This window comes from Taudactylus pleione, unplaced genomic scaffold (assembly GCF_031769625.1).
Source record: "Taudactylus pleione unplaced genomic scaffold, aTauple2 ptg000265l, whole genome shotgun sequence".
Taxonomy (NCBI): domain Eukaryota; kingdom Metazoa; phylum Chordata; class Amphibia; order Anura; family Myobatrachidae; genus Taudactylus; species Taudactylus pleione.
Window position 1 is genome coordinate 2,134,124 of NW_028284667.1, and position 16,595 is coordinate 2,150,718.

Sequence of the window (16,595 nt, forward strand, 5' to 3'; positions counted from 1 at the left end):
TTTAATGTATTATATTTTAAATATATATACAGCTCCAAGATCTTCCATGGTACTATAAGGAATTAAGAAAATAACATACAAAATAACATACGAAATGGGTAAATTTTACTGTTACAAGGAAGTTGGCAAATACATCTGGAGATTATGTGATGATGGGTTCTTTAAATATTGATTGCAGAGTAAGGAGTAGTAGATAAACACTCAGTGCCCCATAAACATCATCGAGAAATAACAAATCATTTGGTTAATCCTCTTTAGGTACAGCAATGTCCCATTCACTTTACCAAAGATAGCTAACTCACCAATCTCATGTGTTGAAGTTTATTGGTTGTTCTCATGTTAAATTGCTCCTATGTGTTGACTGTATTGATGGACAGCAAAAGTCCAAATATAGAGATATTCATTATACCATTCAGAAGACTAAGGGGGAATGCAATTAGCCGCAGTAAACTAGCGTGTGCTAATTGATTCCCCTGGGGTTATTCAATTAGCCCCGAAGGCAGCTCGCAGGCTGCACTTAATAGGAATTTTTCTCGGGTCTGATCAAACCCAAAAAGAAATACCTGATAAGTAGCATGTTAACAAGTGAAGAGACCCTAATAACGCACAGGTCTGTGAACTTGTCACGGATTCTATGGGCGGCATTAAATTGTTATAGCGTGCCCGATTTTCCATCTAAAGTGACCAGGAGATCGCGGGGACCTCCTCAATTGTTGCTGATTTTCGCGCTGAATGTGCCCATGGTTGTCGGGTTTAGCCGCATAAAATGGTTAACCCCAAGCAAAGTGCTGGGCACGATCATGAAAAGTGCTGTTTCGGTGCCCAAACAGGTCCCTTTTCGCCCATTTCAGCTCGCACCACCCAGGGGCTGCGAGCTGAAATGGTGTGCCGGCAGCTGATTGCGGAAGACATGAGCAACATCTGAATAGTTCCTGTCGGGCGCGTAAGGGGGCAAAATAATTATTTTATAGAATGTACTTGATAAATGCAACCCCAAAGCTGATTGGTTGCCATGGGCAACTTTTCCACTGGCATATTTCTCCAATGCTTTTACTGCTTCATACGTTTACCCCAATGTGAGTTATGGTTCTAGATGATGATCTTTATTCCCTAAAACAAATAAAGCGTGCAAATAATAGATTCTTGAAAAAAAAAATTATGTTTGGGAAGGCTTTCCATCTACCGACAGGTGTATAATAATAATAATAATAATAATAATAATAATAATTTATTATATAGCACTTTTCTCTCAATAGTGCTTTACATTTTAAATTTAAACTAAACTTGATTTAAGTATTAATAGACTACAAAAAATATAGTTAAGCATTTGAGTTGTATTTTCTTTTTGAGAAACAAAAGAGACATTAATGAAATGCTTAAACAGGTCAATCTTGAGTCTTACTTTTAATGTTTGTGGGGTAGAGGCCTCTTGAATTGTGCAAGGAAGATAATTCCAGAGAGCTGGAGCTACAAACCTAAAAGCTGGCTTTCTGGCACTGCTCAGGCTGCTGCAGCCATAATGAACTACTGCCCCACAATTCACCAGACTCATCTATGGAGATGAGCACATGCACAGCCTGAATTGACAGTTACACAGAGGACAGTTAGGGACAGTTACAACTGAGGCAGAGCTGGATATTGAGATACTGGGTGATCTGCACATCAAGGTGAGAGACAGCTCCAGGATGTGGCAGTCGGATCACATACAGCCGCTGAGAGTAAGGAAAAAAAGTGAACACAGAAAGAAGCAGTGTGAGAAAACAGTGTGAAGCAAAAACTGATTAGGTTGCAAACAACTCTACATCCAGAGTCACTTAAGCTATTCGATCACTCTGCTGATCAGGTAAACGCTCCTGATCACCCGAGTGCTGTGTCCCCTGTCAGCTCAGTGTGTATGAGCTTGTATGGGATCAGGAGGTTGGACCAACAAATATTAAACAACCTATAAGATGCGAGTTCCCGCAGGGAGTCTGCAGTTGTCATCATACCTGACTTTGCCCAAGTTTGGAGGGGGAGCTGAATTACCTTTGATACTCAAAACTGAGTGAGAACGTTCCAATTATTACACACGCTATTTGTTAATCCCATGTCAGGGCCGCAACTAGAGGGGGCTAAGGGTGCCGGATCTGAGGGGATGACGAGACGAAAGTCTCTCCAGACAAGGTAGCAGTGCAGTGTGTGCAGGACACAGACAGAGCGGCATGATGGCCGCTGCTGTGATCGGGATGATGAGCGCTCTGAGGGCTGTTATTGGCTCTGGCTCAGCAGCACAAAGGTGATGTGAGCGGGTGATGTGGGTCCTCGAACCCACCGGCAACGGCGGTGTATCTACAGTCTCTGCAGCTCCTGCGATGGCTTGGGGGCGGCGCCGAATGAGGGCTGCGCCGGCCTCATTGAAGTGAGAGCAACACTAGTGACTATTCTGCTGCCGGAGTGACTGTCAGGTGGACCGCGGGCACGTGGGATCCGGTGAATCCCAGACCGGGGGTGATACAGGGCTGGATAGCGGCTGCTCCTCTCCTGGCTGTGTGATCTATTCAGCGAGAGCTGAGCTGCCCTGAGGTAAGGACCGTGTGTGGCCTGAGGGGACAGGCAGGCGGTGCTGGGCTCAGTGAAAAGTCAGTGGGCTGCAGTGCTGGGCACTGGCACATGAAGTGAAAGAGAGGCGGCTGGTAGAGAAAGATACAGGGTGGTAGGGATAAGACAGGAGAAGCAAGATGGCAAGAGGGCAGAAGAGAGGAGGCGTGAAAAAAAGCCTGACAATGCTGGCCACAAGCTAGTGCCCACTGCCCTGGCAAGTGAAAGGTCCTGAAAACTAGTATTGTAATATACTGTATGCTAAACAAGGTGCTTATAAGGTAGAAAATTATATTCTAAATATATAACATTAGGCTGGTCGGTGTTCCCTGTAGTTTTGTCCTACACAATATGATTAGCGTTCACCTTTGTAGATTGCAATAAGTCGTTCCATTATCAATTTCTCATGCAACCAAATGCATATCATACTGTTTAAGCTGTAGCTTCCTCAAACTTTACATTTTCATGGTGGTTTCTTTATATCTCTCGTTGATATCATATCATGCTTGAGTGTGCATTAAAACTTGCTCCCTAAAATATTTTAAGATATTTGAAAGGGAGGGGGGGCTCCAAATTACTGTTTTGCCCCGGGTGACAAAAATCCTAGTTTCAGCCCTGCCCATGTACAAGCTTCTTTCAGTTATGTATATGCATAAAGAATACTAGTTTTATTACCAACCAGGAGCCACTATGTGCACCAAATGACTTCAACAAGTATTTTATGTAATTCATTTATAAACAATTTATAAACAACTGTTCACTTAATTAATTCTTCATGCTATTGATGTGCTGGACTATACTGTTAATTAACTGATTCCTGGTTAAGGGATAGTGGGTTCTCTAGGCTGCTATTTTATATGTAAATTAAATGCATTTGGGGGCACTGTATTTATAAATACCTACATATAATACAGATATCTGTAAAGAGATCTTAATTTTTGCTAATCCATTGTTTTGTTGAAACTGTGAAAGCATGTTTTTATTCTATAGAAAAAATACTTAACTTTATCTTGATCACCCAACTGTAACAGGTTTTATTATTATACCAGATTGCAGAATAAATATTGCTGTTATATTGCATCTAAACTTTGTTATATCTCTCAGTGCCTGGGGATTCCTTGCCTTTCTGCTAGGGTGTGGAATAATGAAGATCTGTTGCTGAAAGAAGACTTCCCCACCAAGGTAACTCTGATCTATACATGTACCACACCATTAGTGTATCGTAGCAGCTGCGACTACTGGAAATTTATGTCAATGGGCTTCCTACTGAGATGTCCACTGTCTGCGGCTCTAATCTGCTGATGTGCACAAATAGTCGCACCATTGATCAGACATCGGCCACACCATCGGACATTAGAGCAACCCTATGGTTACTTAGAATGTCCGACGGAACATGGTCGCCGGTGCCAGTGAGACTGCTTCTTTCGGCAAAGTCTCTGACACCAACACGCCCCCTGCAGATAGCCACCAGCCAAAGAATACCCATCCCCAGTGGTAACCATTGGGATGCATGTGCAGAATTGTGCCCAATGTTTTAATTCCATCCACCTCTGAATAAGTGTTATTTTGCTCCAATTGAGTCAAGTGCATCTTTTATCTATACTGTGATACATAGGTATTTCTTATCTAAAAAGTTTGGAATGTCTGCTTGACCATCCATATGAAAATGTTTGCACTATGGGCCTGATTCAGAGCTGAACTCTCTGACCAGAGCGCTCGCTCTGAAGCAGGGCCCTCCTACCTTTTTTTGGAGCTTCCTCATGGACGCTCGCATAGCTGTGGGTTACCACCAACAGCTATAGCGAGCGTCCATTGGGCTTGCGACGGAGACCCTGCAGTAGGGTCTCGCTGCCACGAGCCCTGGAGTGATTTTGGCTCTACCAGAGCCAAAATCACTCCCACTGACATCACTAGTGATGTCAGTGGGGCCGGCTTGAGACGGAAGGCGTTCCCATGGGAACGCCTCCGTCTGGCAGGCACGCCCACCAAAGGGGGCGTGCTGTCAATCAACATCGACAGCACGCCCCCTTTGGTGCGAGACCCGGAGCGATGGAGAGCCCGTCGCTCTCCGGGTCTCGTGCATGCACACGTCGGAGCTCCCTCACGGAGCGGCTCAGATGGGAATCTGCAGCTGAATCTGCAGCTGAAGTCAGCAGTCAACGCCGAGCTAGTTAGGGTGAGTTAGGTGGCAATAGCACAGCGGACCCCTCATGGGGTACATGCAGAACTGGCACACCCCCAACTAGTCTATAAAGACTGTAAACTTTAATTCCATAATACTGTTTATGCCTTTTCTCTCCTTTGCTGTTTTTTCTTTCTATTTTCATATTTATTTGTATTTTAATATATTTTTTTTTTATGTTTTATTATTGATTACTGATTATTCATTACATTCATATATTTTATTTGTGCGGTCCACTAATTCTAATCCATACCAGCGCTCATATACCCATATTTTTCATTTGTCTGTTACGTTTTCCCAGGACTGCAATGAGTTCTTAGTGGAAAAAATGGTGCTGGTAGAAGAGTATGAATGAAGTCTTGTTATGTTGGTAGTAGCCCCATATACCATTGGCAGATATTTTGGTCCTGGGAAATAACCCACAGGAGTTGTCCCTCCTAAATTGGAGTTGACCATGTTCAGATGCTAGGTGGCAAAATTTAGCCAGGGGGCAATGGCCTGTGAGCACTGACCCACGAGCAACCACTGCACACCGAATTGAAGATAAATATCTCTGGGGCAAGTTTATCAAAGCTCAATGAACCCTACTACTGTAAACTATAGATGTTATTGATGGCAAAAGGACTTGGTTAAATTTGTTATTTTTTAAATTATGTTACAACTGGACATGTTGTAACCTTTAGAGAACAGCATTGGGGTGGTACTACCTGAGAATGGCATCACCAGAACTGTAGAATTAAAGTACTTTATTCTCACCAGCACCGCATTGCTTCTTCCACTTATAAAACTGTCATTAAATCTTTCTTCACTGTCCTAAACTCAGTGAAAAGTAATCACATCAGTCATACGGGATGGGTACGGGATGCCGGTGCTCTGGATCCCGGCGGTCAGAAACCCGACGCTGACATCCCAACAGATTCAGCAAGGTTCGCTATTGCAATTACGCATGCAGACAGACGATTCTTGCGTACTGCGCATGTGTATGTTTCGCAGTGTGCATGCGCGAAGGCTCCACTGCAATCACACTGCGATTGTAGTGACCACACAGACCCATCGCAAAGTGATTTACAGGAAGTGACCATTTGGGGTGTGTTCACGGGGGGGTCAGGGAAACGCAGGCGTGTTAGTGTTAGTGCATTTAAGCGCCCTTACAGGGGTGTGCATAAATTAGCCACAGCGATGGCATATGCAGCTTGAGTACACACTGCATGCAATGAAGTTAGCAATTTAAGGTCAGGGCTGCTGGACCGATGGTACTCGATGTTACTGATGTTTATGAAGGTTTGCAGAGTGGGATGCAGTGGGCGTCTCTATGCCGGCAGTGTGACGGCATTGCAATTGCATTCATTAGCATATTTTCGCAGCAAACCTGCGTGCGATTACAGAGCTGTGATTACTATAGCGATCCTTGCTGAATCAATCCCAGTGTTAGGATACTGACGCCTGTTGGTAGGTATCCTAACACCACCCTAAACCTAACCTCCTCTCCTAGTGCCTAAACCTAACCTCCCGCTCCCGCAGCCTAACACTAACCCTACCCCCTAGTGCATAATCCTAACCCTCTCCCTAGTGCCTAGCCCTAACCCCACCCCTACATCTAACCCTCCCTCCACACACCCTAAACCTAACCTCCTCTCCTAGTGCCTAAACCTAACCTCCCACCCCCGCAGCCTAATACTAACCCTACCCCCTAGTGCCTAATCCTAACCCTCTCCCTAGTGCCTAGCCCTAACCCAGGGCCGCAACTAAGGGGGGGCTGGAGGTGCACGTGCACCGGGTGAGCCGCTGTACCTGGTGCCAGTGACCTCCAGCCCGGCGCTGCAGAGAGGCTCCAAGCCGGACGTCCGCTGGTAATATTTATTACCAGCGGGCGCCCGGCTCCTTCTCTGCAGTGACGCGGTGTAGCCGGAGCCGGAGGCTGGAGTTCTCTCCCGAACTCCAGCTTCCGGCTCTCCCCACGGGCACTATGGGGGAGATGTCATGACATCTCCCCCATAGTTCCAAGGAGCAGCCGGCGGACCGGACGCGACGCTGGATGCAGGAGCGGGGTTCAAGGTAAGTATTTTTTTTTTTAATAAGCTGCACTACAGGGGCATTATTATGGGGACATGGGCATTACCACAGGGGCATTACTATGGGGGCATGGGCAATAATGGATATTACTAATGGGGCATGAGCACTACAGGGGCATTACTATTGGGGCATGGGCACTACAGAGGCATTACCACAGGGGCATTACTGTGGAGGCATGAGCACTACAGGGGCATTACTGTAAGAGCACTACAGGGATATTACTATGGGGGCATGGGCACTGCAGGGGCATTACTATGAGAGCATGGACACTACAGGGGCATTACTATGAAAGCATGGGCACTACAGGGCATTACCACAAGGGCATTAATATGGGAGCATGGGCACTACAGGGGCATTACTATTGGGGCATGGGCACTACAGGGGCATTACCACAGGGGCATTACTGTGGGGGCATGAGCACTACAGGGGCATTACTGTAAGGGCACTACAGGGATATTACTATGGGGGCATGGGCAATACAGGGGCATTACTATGAGAGCATGGGCACTACAGGGGCATTACTATGAAAGCATGGGCACTACAGGGGCATAAATATGGGAGCATGGGCACTACAGGGGCATTACTGTATGGTGGGCACTACAGGGGCATTACTATGGGGGTATTAACATATGGGCATTACTATGGGGGCATTACAATATGGGCACTACTGCAGGGGGAATTACATGGGGGGCGCCAAATTACTGTCTTGCCCCTGGTGACAAAAATCCTAGTTTCGGCCCTGCCTAACCCCACCCCTACATCTGACCCTCCCTCCCCACACCCTAAACCTAACCTCCCCTCCTAGTGCCTAAACCTAACCTCCCACCTCCACAGCCTAGCACCAACCCTACCCCCTAGTGCCTAAACCTAACCCTCTCCCTAGTGCCTAGCCCTAACCCCTAACCCTCCCTAAAACTCTAATACTTACCATAGGGATGACAGTGGTCAAGATTCTGGAGCCAGGATTCTAACTACATCCATTCTTAACTACACCCTGCGTATAAACACTCCTGGACAAATCTTTTGTAATATTAATGCATAGAAATTTAAAAGAATCCACCACCTCTACATTCTATCCATTCAGGACTAATGGGCAATGCTCTTGTTTGTTCAGTTTCCTAAAATCTACTATCATTTCTTTAGTTTTTTCCACATTCAAAATGAATTGACTGTCATAGCTTCACTTTTCTAATCTTGAAACCTCAGATCTATATTCAGTCTCATTGTGTCATGGCCAGGGTCTCTGGGCACGGTGGTCGGTGGGTATTACCTGTGAGGTCACTATGGCGGGGGGTGTCTGGCGGTGGCGCTGGTGTAAACCAGAACATTACAGTTTGCACTGGCCCCATTGATCCGGCCACGGATCAGGAGTCTGGAGTGGATTTATTCAAGTGCATTTCTGGTCGTCTAGAAAACCTGGAAGCTATGCATCATCAAATGGCTCAATTTCTGCAAGAGATGTCTAAGTGACAGGATAAATTGCAAACTTCCTTATCCACCCCTGGAGTACCAGCAACTACATTCGCTTCAGCATCTGGGAATACAGGAGGCAGGTCATCTCCCCGCTTACATCTCCCTATGCCAAGCAAATTCGATGGCAATCCTAAACTCTGTCACGGATTCCTAAATCAGTGTGATATACACTTCACTCTACAGCCTGATAATTTTTTAACTGCAAGAACCAAAGTGGCTTACATCGTCTCCTTGCTATCTGGCCAGGCCTTAGATTGGGCTTCACCACTCTGGGAGCGTTCAGACCCGCTGCTGGATAATTACGCAAGCTTTGTGTTATCATTTAGGAGGATTTTTGATGAACCTGGGCTTACTGTATCAGCATTGTCTAGCATCATGACACTGAGACAGGGAATCCGTCCTGTCAGCCAATATGCCATGCAGTTTCAAATTTTGTCATCAGAGCTGAAATGGAATGAGGAAGCCCTCACCGCAGCCTTTTTGCATGGCCTGTCAGATCGACTAAAAGATGACCTGGTCACCCGTGAGCTTCCTACCAACCTAAACAACGTGATTTCACTTTCTAATAAAGTTGACCTGCGCTTCAGAGAACGTCAGGCTGAAAAGCACAGAACTGACCGGCAAAGGTCATTTACCCCTTCCTTTCCTACCCATCCTATTCCTTCCCTTACAGACGAAGAACCAATGCTGGTGAATCATACCCACCTCTCCAAAGAAGAACGTCAGAGAAGATGACAAAAAAACCTCTGTCTGTACTGCGGAGAGTCAGGTCACCTGGTGGTCTCTTGTCCCCGTAAACCGGGAAATTCCAAATCCTAACTGACCCTGGGGACATCAAGTTAGGAGTTATGAGCCTGTCCCCGAATACTAAAGATTTCAAAATTACCTTAGCTTTGGATCTCAAACCTAAACCTGTCTTTGCTACTGCTCTACTTGACTCTGGAGCAGCCGGAAATTTCATGACTTCCATCTTAATCGACAAACTACAGATTCCTTGTACATCTCTCAATCATGCTATTTCCCTGACCTCTGGATGTCCTCTAACTAATGGAATAGTCACCAAGGAGACTCAACCAGTACTAGTCCGAATTGGGGCACTTCATTCTGAGTCTTTAAAGTTCCTAGTGATACCAGAGACTTCTCAAGAAATTATCCTAGGTATACCCTAGTTATGCCAGCATAATCCCAGGCTAGACTGGTGTTCCATGCAGATTCTTTCGTGGGGTACAGACTGTCAGAAATCCTGTCTTCCCAAGATACGACCTATAAGAAAGACAGCTCCATTAATTTCTTCAGCCATTCCTAAAGAATACCAGATGTTCGCTGATGTGTTTTCTGAGCAACAAGCAAATGTCTTACCTCCTCACAGAGAATGGGATTGTCCAATCAATTTAATACCTGACAAGATACCTCCTCGTGGTCGTACTTATCCGTTATCCTTGCCTGAGATTCAAGCCATGTCTGAATTATTTATTTATTTATTTATTAACAGTTTCTTATATAGCGCAGCAAATTCCATTGCACTTTACAATTTTAATCAAGATTAACATTATACTGGGTTGTAAAAGACATACATACATGACATACATAAGGGTAAGAGGGCCCTGCTCGCAAACTTACAATCTATAGAGAAATAGGTGTTGATACACAAGGAGGAGGTGCTACATATTGCAAATTGGTCCAGCCCAGTTGCAGATATGCTTGGTGGGCTGTATAATCCAATCACACTGGAAAGTTGGCCTAGGGTTAGGAGGATGTTCAATTGAAGAAAGAGAAGATGTGATAGGTGTTTACTATAAGAAGAGAGTTAGAAAGGGAGCTATAAAAGGTTAGGGACAACCTGGCAAAGGGTTTTATTTGTCCTTCCACCTCACCTGCTGGAGCTGGGTTCTTTTTCATTGGCAAGAAGGACGGTGGCCTGAGACCTAAAGAATCGATACCCTCTTCCCCTGATTACAGAGTTGTTCGATAGGGTCAAAGGTTCCATCATATTTTCAAAGTTAGATCTAAGAGGGGCTTATAACCTCATCCGTATTCGTGCTGGCGATGAATGGAAGACCATCTTTAATACCAGGGATGGACATTTCGAATACTTGGTGATGCCCTTTGGATTATGTAATGCCCCTGCTGTTTTTCAGAGTTTTGTGAATGAGATTTTTCGGGACCTGTTATACGACTTGGTTGTTGTTTACCTGGACGATATACTAATCTTTTCGTCTTCTGTAGTGAAACATCACGAATATGTGAAGGAAGTTTTAACTGATCTGAGAAAGAACCACCTCTACTGCAAGTTGGAGAAATGTGTCTTCAGTGTACCCAGTGTGCCTTTCCTTGGCTATGTCATCTCTTGTTCCATTCTGGAAATGGATCCCAAGAAGGTACAGGTGATTTTGGATTGGACTCGACCTCAGACTTTGAAAGCCATCCAGAGATTACTGGGGTTCGCCAACTACTATAGATGCTTCATCAAGGGATTCTCGTCATTACTGGCTCCCATTTCAGCCTTGACCCGTAAAGATGCCAATCCTGCCCTATAGTCACCTGAGGCAGAGTCTGCTTTTCAGCTCCTAAAACAAGCCTTTATTTCTGCTCCAGTCCTTCGACAGCCAGATCTGGATAGGCCTTTTTTAGTGGAAGTGGACGCGTCATCAGAAGCTGTGGGAGCAGTTCTATCCCAGCATTATGAGGACAATTGAGTTCATCCCTGTGGGTTTTTCTCCAAGAAATTCTCGCCTGCCGAAATAAATTACGCCATTGGTGAACAAGAACTCCTGGCAGTGAAGTTGGCATTAAAAGAATGGAGATACCTACTGGAAGGAGCAAAATTTCCTTTCACTGTGTTTACTGACCATAGAAACGTTCTGTTCCTCAAGAACTTTCAATGTGTAAGAGAAACTATTGGTGGCCATCCATGAAATCGGATGTATTAGAATTCATTTCTTCATGCTCCTCCTGTGCCCAGCATAAATCTTCTCGACAGACTCCGGCTGGTGAATTGTTGCCACTACCCACTCCATCACGTCCATGGACGTATCTCTCCATGGACTTTGTCACAGATCTGCCAAACTCTCAAGGGTTCACTACCATCTGGGTTGTAGTAGACCGATTCTCAAAGATGGTCCATTACATACCCCTAAAGAAACTGCCTACTGCTCCTGACTTGGCTCACCTATTTGTTCAACACATATTCCGTCTCCATGGCCTTCCTGTTGAGATAGTCTCTGACCGTGGTGTTCAGTTTAAGTTTTGGAGGGCCTTCTGTTCTGTACTTCAGGTGAAATTAAATTTTTTCACGGCTTACCACCCGCAAAGCAATGGCTCCACTGAGAGGGTTAATCAAGACCTAGAGACCTTCCTGAGGATTTTTATGACATCGTCTCAAGATGATTGGGCTGCATTGCTACCATAGGCTGAGTTCGCACATGATGCCTCCTACCACTCTTCAACTAATCAAACTCCATTTCAGATTGTTTATGGTCTTCACCCCCGTGTTCCTGAATTCCAAAGTCTGCCTGTCTTTGATGTCCCAGCTGTAGAAGACACAGTGCAGGATTTTGCTGCCATTTGGACTCAAGTACGTGCTGACTTGGTGAAGGCATCCTCACGTTATAAAATTCAGGCCGATAAAAAGCATAGGAAGGTACCACACATGCAAGTTGGAGACCAAGTCTGGTTGTCTAACCGGAATCTTTGTCTTTGAGTCCCATCTATGAAATTTGCCCCACGCTTCATCGGTCCTTTCACGATCATAGAGGTCATCAACCCCGTGGCTTATCACCTACAATTGCCCCCATACCTGAAAATCCCCAACTCCTTTCACATCTCCTTACTCAACCCCCTAGTGCTGAACAAGTTCCACAGAGTCCTGCCTGCTTCTCCCCAAGTCCAGACAGAGAGAGGAGTCGAGTTTGAGGTCTCCCAGGTCCTGGATTCCCGTCTTCGCAGAGGTCATTTGCAATATCTGCTGGATTGGAGGGGTTATGGTCTGGAGGAGCTCTGTTGGATCGATGCCAGAGACGTCCATGCTCCTGCACTCATCAGGAAGTTCCATTCTGCCCATCCAGAGAAGCCTGGTGAGTGTCCTGAGGCCAAACAAAAAGGGGGGGTACTGTCATGGCCAGGGTCTCTCAGCATGGTGGTCGGCGGGTATTACCTGTGAGATCACTATGGCGGGGGGTGTCTGGTGGTGGCGCTGGTGTTTGGTGAGGGGCTTTGGCTGCGCGTGGTTCAGTGCGGGCACTTTGTCACTCGGGGCTGGTGAGGCCTGGCGGTGTTTCCGTTCCGTTTGGCATGGGCACCGCCATCTTGCCTTCTGATCCTGTGATCCAACTGCCCAATCCTGGTGAGTCATGTGTTCCCTCCAGCCAGTCATAGCACAGCACGGGGTATTTAGGAAGGTCCAGAGCCTTCCTTCATTGCCAGTGCAACGTGTATCTCAGCCTAGCTGACAGGGAGTTCTCTGTGCTCACCTCTTGTTCCTGTGTATACGCTATCTGCCAGCCTGCTTGTCAGCTCCAAATAACCCGCTGGACTACCCTGAATCCTCCACTGCCTTTTCCCCTGCCTGAGTGCCTGAGCCTGCTGACACCCTACACCCTGCCTCCATTTCACTCCCAGCTGGACTCATCACCTCTGCCTGTGTTTATTTCAGTTCACTAACCTGCATACCTGGACTGTTCTTATCTGCCACTATCTGGACATTCTACCATTATCCTCACTACAGTAATCAAGTGCACTTTATTGCTAAACCTGGACTTTTGCTTTTGCCATTCCCATGTCTTCTAAGCCACTCATTAAAAATTCTACCTTTTTATTTAAATCTGCTTCTGTGTTTGCTCCTGTCACCATCCTGGGTCCACAACTAAACCAGAACATTACATATTGTTGTTCTTAATTTTACCAATGATAGCAAAATCATCCACAAATTTAATTATGTGGTCTGAGGGCCTGATTCACTACCGATCGCAACTGCGATTACGCATGCAGTTTCACTGCGATAGTATGCTAATCCATTACGATCGCTATGCTGCCGCAGCACAACATAAGGACGCCCACTTTACCTTATACACATCCATAATCCATAGCAAGACTGCAAAATCATCGGTAACATTGAGTACCATCGCAGCCTCACGCACACTAGCACAAGCTTAGACTTTACTCAGGAATTGCTAACCTCATCGCACGCTATGAGTACTCAGGCTGCGTAAGGCATCGCAGTGGATAATTTATGCATGTCCATGCAACGGCTTTCAAATGCACTGGCACGCCTGCGTTTCTTCAACCACCCCTTTGTCACCACCCCCAAATAGTACTTCCTGTCAATCACTAAGCAATGGGTCTGCATACTCACTGCGATTGCAGTCCCGATCGCAGTGAGCCATTCACGCAGTGCGATGCATACGTATACGCAGAGCGCAACGATCGACCGTCTGTGTACGCTTTAGCAGTTGTGATCTTTTCTGAATCAGGCCATGAATCCACATAATAATGAAAATGCTTTTACCTAGATTCAAGTGAATGCAATTTTTCTCCCTTTTTCTTTTTTTCTCTTCAATTGCTTAATGTTATGTTTGTTCTGTATTTATTATTTTTTTGCTGCACATTATTTTTCTTTTTTAAAAATCTTGTTTTATAAATAAAGATTTTATAAATAAAAAATCCCCATAAGGATGCCTTATCTGTTTGGAAATCAGACCTGAGCTCATACAGTGGTTATGAGCTTTCTATGTTTGCGAGTTATGAATTGAATTCAAGTGGGAAAATAACTACTTGGTTTACTGGTTCTCTAACATCACAACTCCTTCAGATAGGTAAGCAGTGCAGAAACGTCTATTATTTTGCACACTGAGGAGGACAATCAAAGATTGTCACTAGTAATAATGTACTTTTGAATTATAACAGATTAAATATTATTAGAAACAGTAATAGATACACAGATTATATGTCATGACTGTGATATAGGCTCATAATGGGAACCTTGCAGTGGCGGGCTGGGCCAGGGGACAGGGTGCCTTGTGCCCCCCGGGCCGCAGCGCTATGCGGGCCGCAAACCGCGGGCAGTCTGTGTCTGTGTGACACAGCTGCACCGCGCGTGTAGCGCTGACAGGACAGAGGACCTCATTCAGAGTCGGTCGTTGTGGCCGCACGGTCGTACGGGAAAAGGGGCCGGATATGCAAATGATGCACTCGCAAGTTGTGTCCTTAAGATCGGATCGGTAGCTGGCCGACCAAGGGGAGGAAGCGGCCGGAAGACAAAAAAATACGCCCTCTTCTCATACGCATTACAAGTCATCTCCGGGCATATAAGGATTAATCGAGACCATCGGGATCCATCGGAACTGGTCGTAGAGCTTAAGGTTGACCATACCCTCTCTTAAGCTCTACGATCATGTCAGTGTAAAAACCTCCTATGTCACGTGTGCCATGACACTACTTTGTTAATTATGCACTCCCATAAAACGCCGTTCGCATAATTAGGCACGCCTGAGTTCGGATCTCCACTCCCCCGTTTTCAAGCACCTTCCCCTGTTACCACCCACAAACGCCTCATCCTGTCACTCCGACCTGGCTGTGTTCAAGGAGAGAAAAATTTCTGATCGTAGCAGCTAGTTTGCGCACGCGCATTGCGAACTTTACGCATGCGCAGTTTAGCGAACATTGGTGGCGTACGACCGTGCGGCCGCTACGACCGACTCTGAATGAGGTCCTGAGTTCGGTCTACGACCGACTCTGAATGAGGTCCTGAGTTTGGTCAGCGCTACACATTTACAAACACACAGCCGCCGGCTCCGGCAGCTGTGTGTTTGCTTTGAGTGGCAGCCAATGAGAGTCTGTCAGACTCTCACGGACTGCCGCTGCACCCACTGCAGGAGCCGCTCCATCTTCCAGCTCCTGCAGTGGGTAATGGGAGAGAAGTCATGATGTCATATGATGTCTCTCCCATAATGCAGAACGGCCCGGCCTGGGAGGACAGACGGAGGAGCGGATGGTGGCGGCGGGAGCGGGGATTCAGGTAAGTGTTGTTTTTATTATTTATTACGTGTGTGTACTGTGGGGGGGGCACTACAAGAGGGGGAGACTACTACTGGGGACACTACAAGGGGGAGAACACTACTGGGGGCACTACAAGGGGAAGAGCACTACTGGGGACACTACAAGGGGGATTACTACTGGGGAAACAACAAGGCGGGCTACTACTGGGGGCACTACAAGGGGGAGAACACTACTGGGGACACTACAAGGGGGATTACTACTGGGGAAACAACAAGGCGGGCTACTACTGGGGACACTACAAGGGGGAGAACACTACTGGGGACACTACAAGGGGGAGAGCACTACTGGGGACACTACAAGGGGGAGAGCACTACTGGGGACACTACAAGGGGGATTACTACTGGGGAAACAACAAGGCAGGCTACAACTGGGGGCATTACTACTGGGGCATTACAAGGGGGAGAGCACTACTGGGGGCACTACAAGGGGAAGAGCACTACTGGGGGCTCTACATGGGGGATTACTACTGGGGGCACAAAAAGGGGGGGCTACTACTGGGGGCATTACAAAAGGGGGACTACTACTGGGGGCACTACAAGGGGGAGAGCACTACTGGGGGCACTACAAGGAGGGGACTACTACTGGGGGCACTACAAGGGGGGGACTACTACTGGGGGCACTGCATAGGGGGTACCACTACTGGGGGCACTATATAAGGGGCATACTACTGGGGGCACTATATAAGAAGCTTACTACTGGGAGTACAAGGGGCACTGCACAGGGGGGACCACTACTGGGGACACTGCATAGGAGGATCACTACTGGTGGCCTGTATAAGGGGGTCCTCTCCTGGGGCACAGGGGGCACTGCATATGGGCTGCCCCATATCTTTACTTTCACTTTACATTAATTCCATATGGACCCGCCTCCTCCCTGGAACTCTTGGGGGGGAGCGCCTAAGCAAGCTCATGCTCCGGGCACCCTGGCTACACGCTACTCCTCTGCCAGTGCCACCTGCATGCATTTGCCCCCCAGGCTAAAAGTTGCCAGCCAGCCCCTGTGTATATGGACAGCTTTACAGTCATGACTTATGCCGGGTACACACTTAACGATCTGTACCCAGCACAATGTCGACCGTGGCGGATCCCGATGCCAGCAGCGACAGAACAACAGCGGAGGCGACCCCGCTGATGATAACGCCTATCAAACCTGCATGCAGGTCCGATGGGTGATGTCGCACATCGTCAGCGACATAGCAGGTACATACTGCCCGATGTGGACGACATATTGTCTAGTG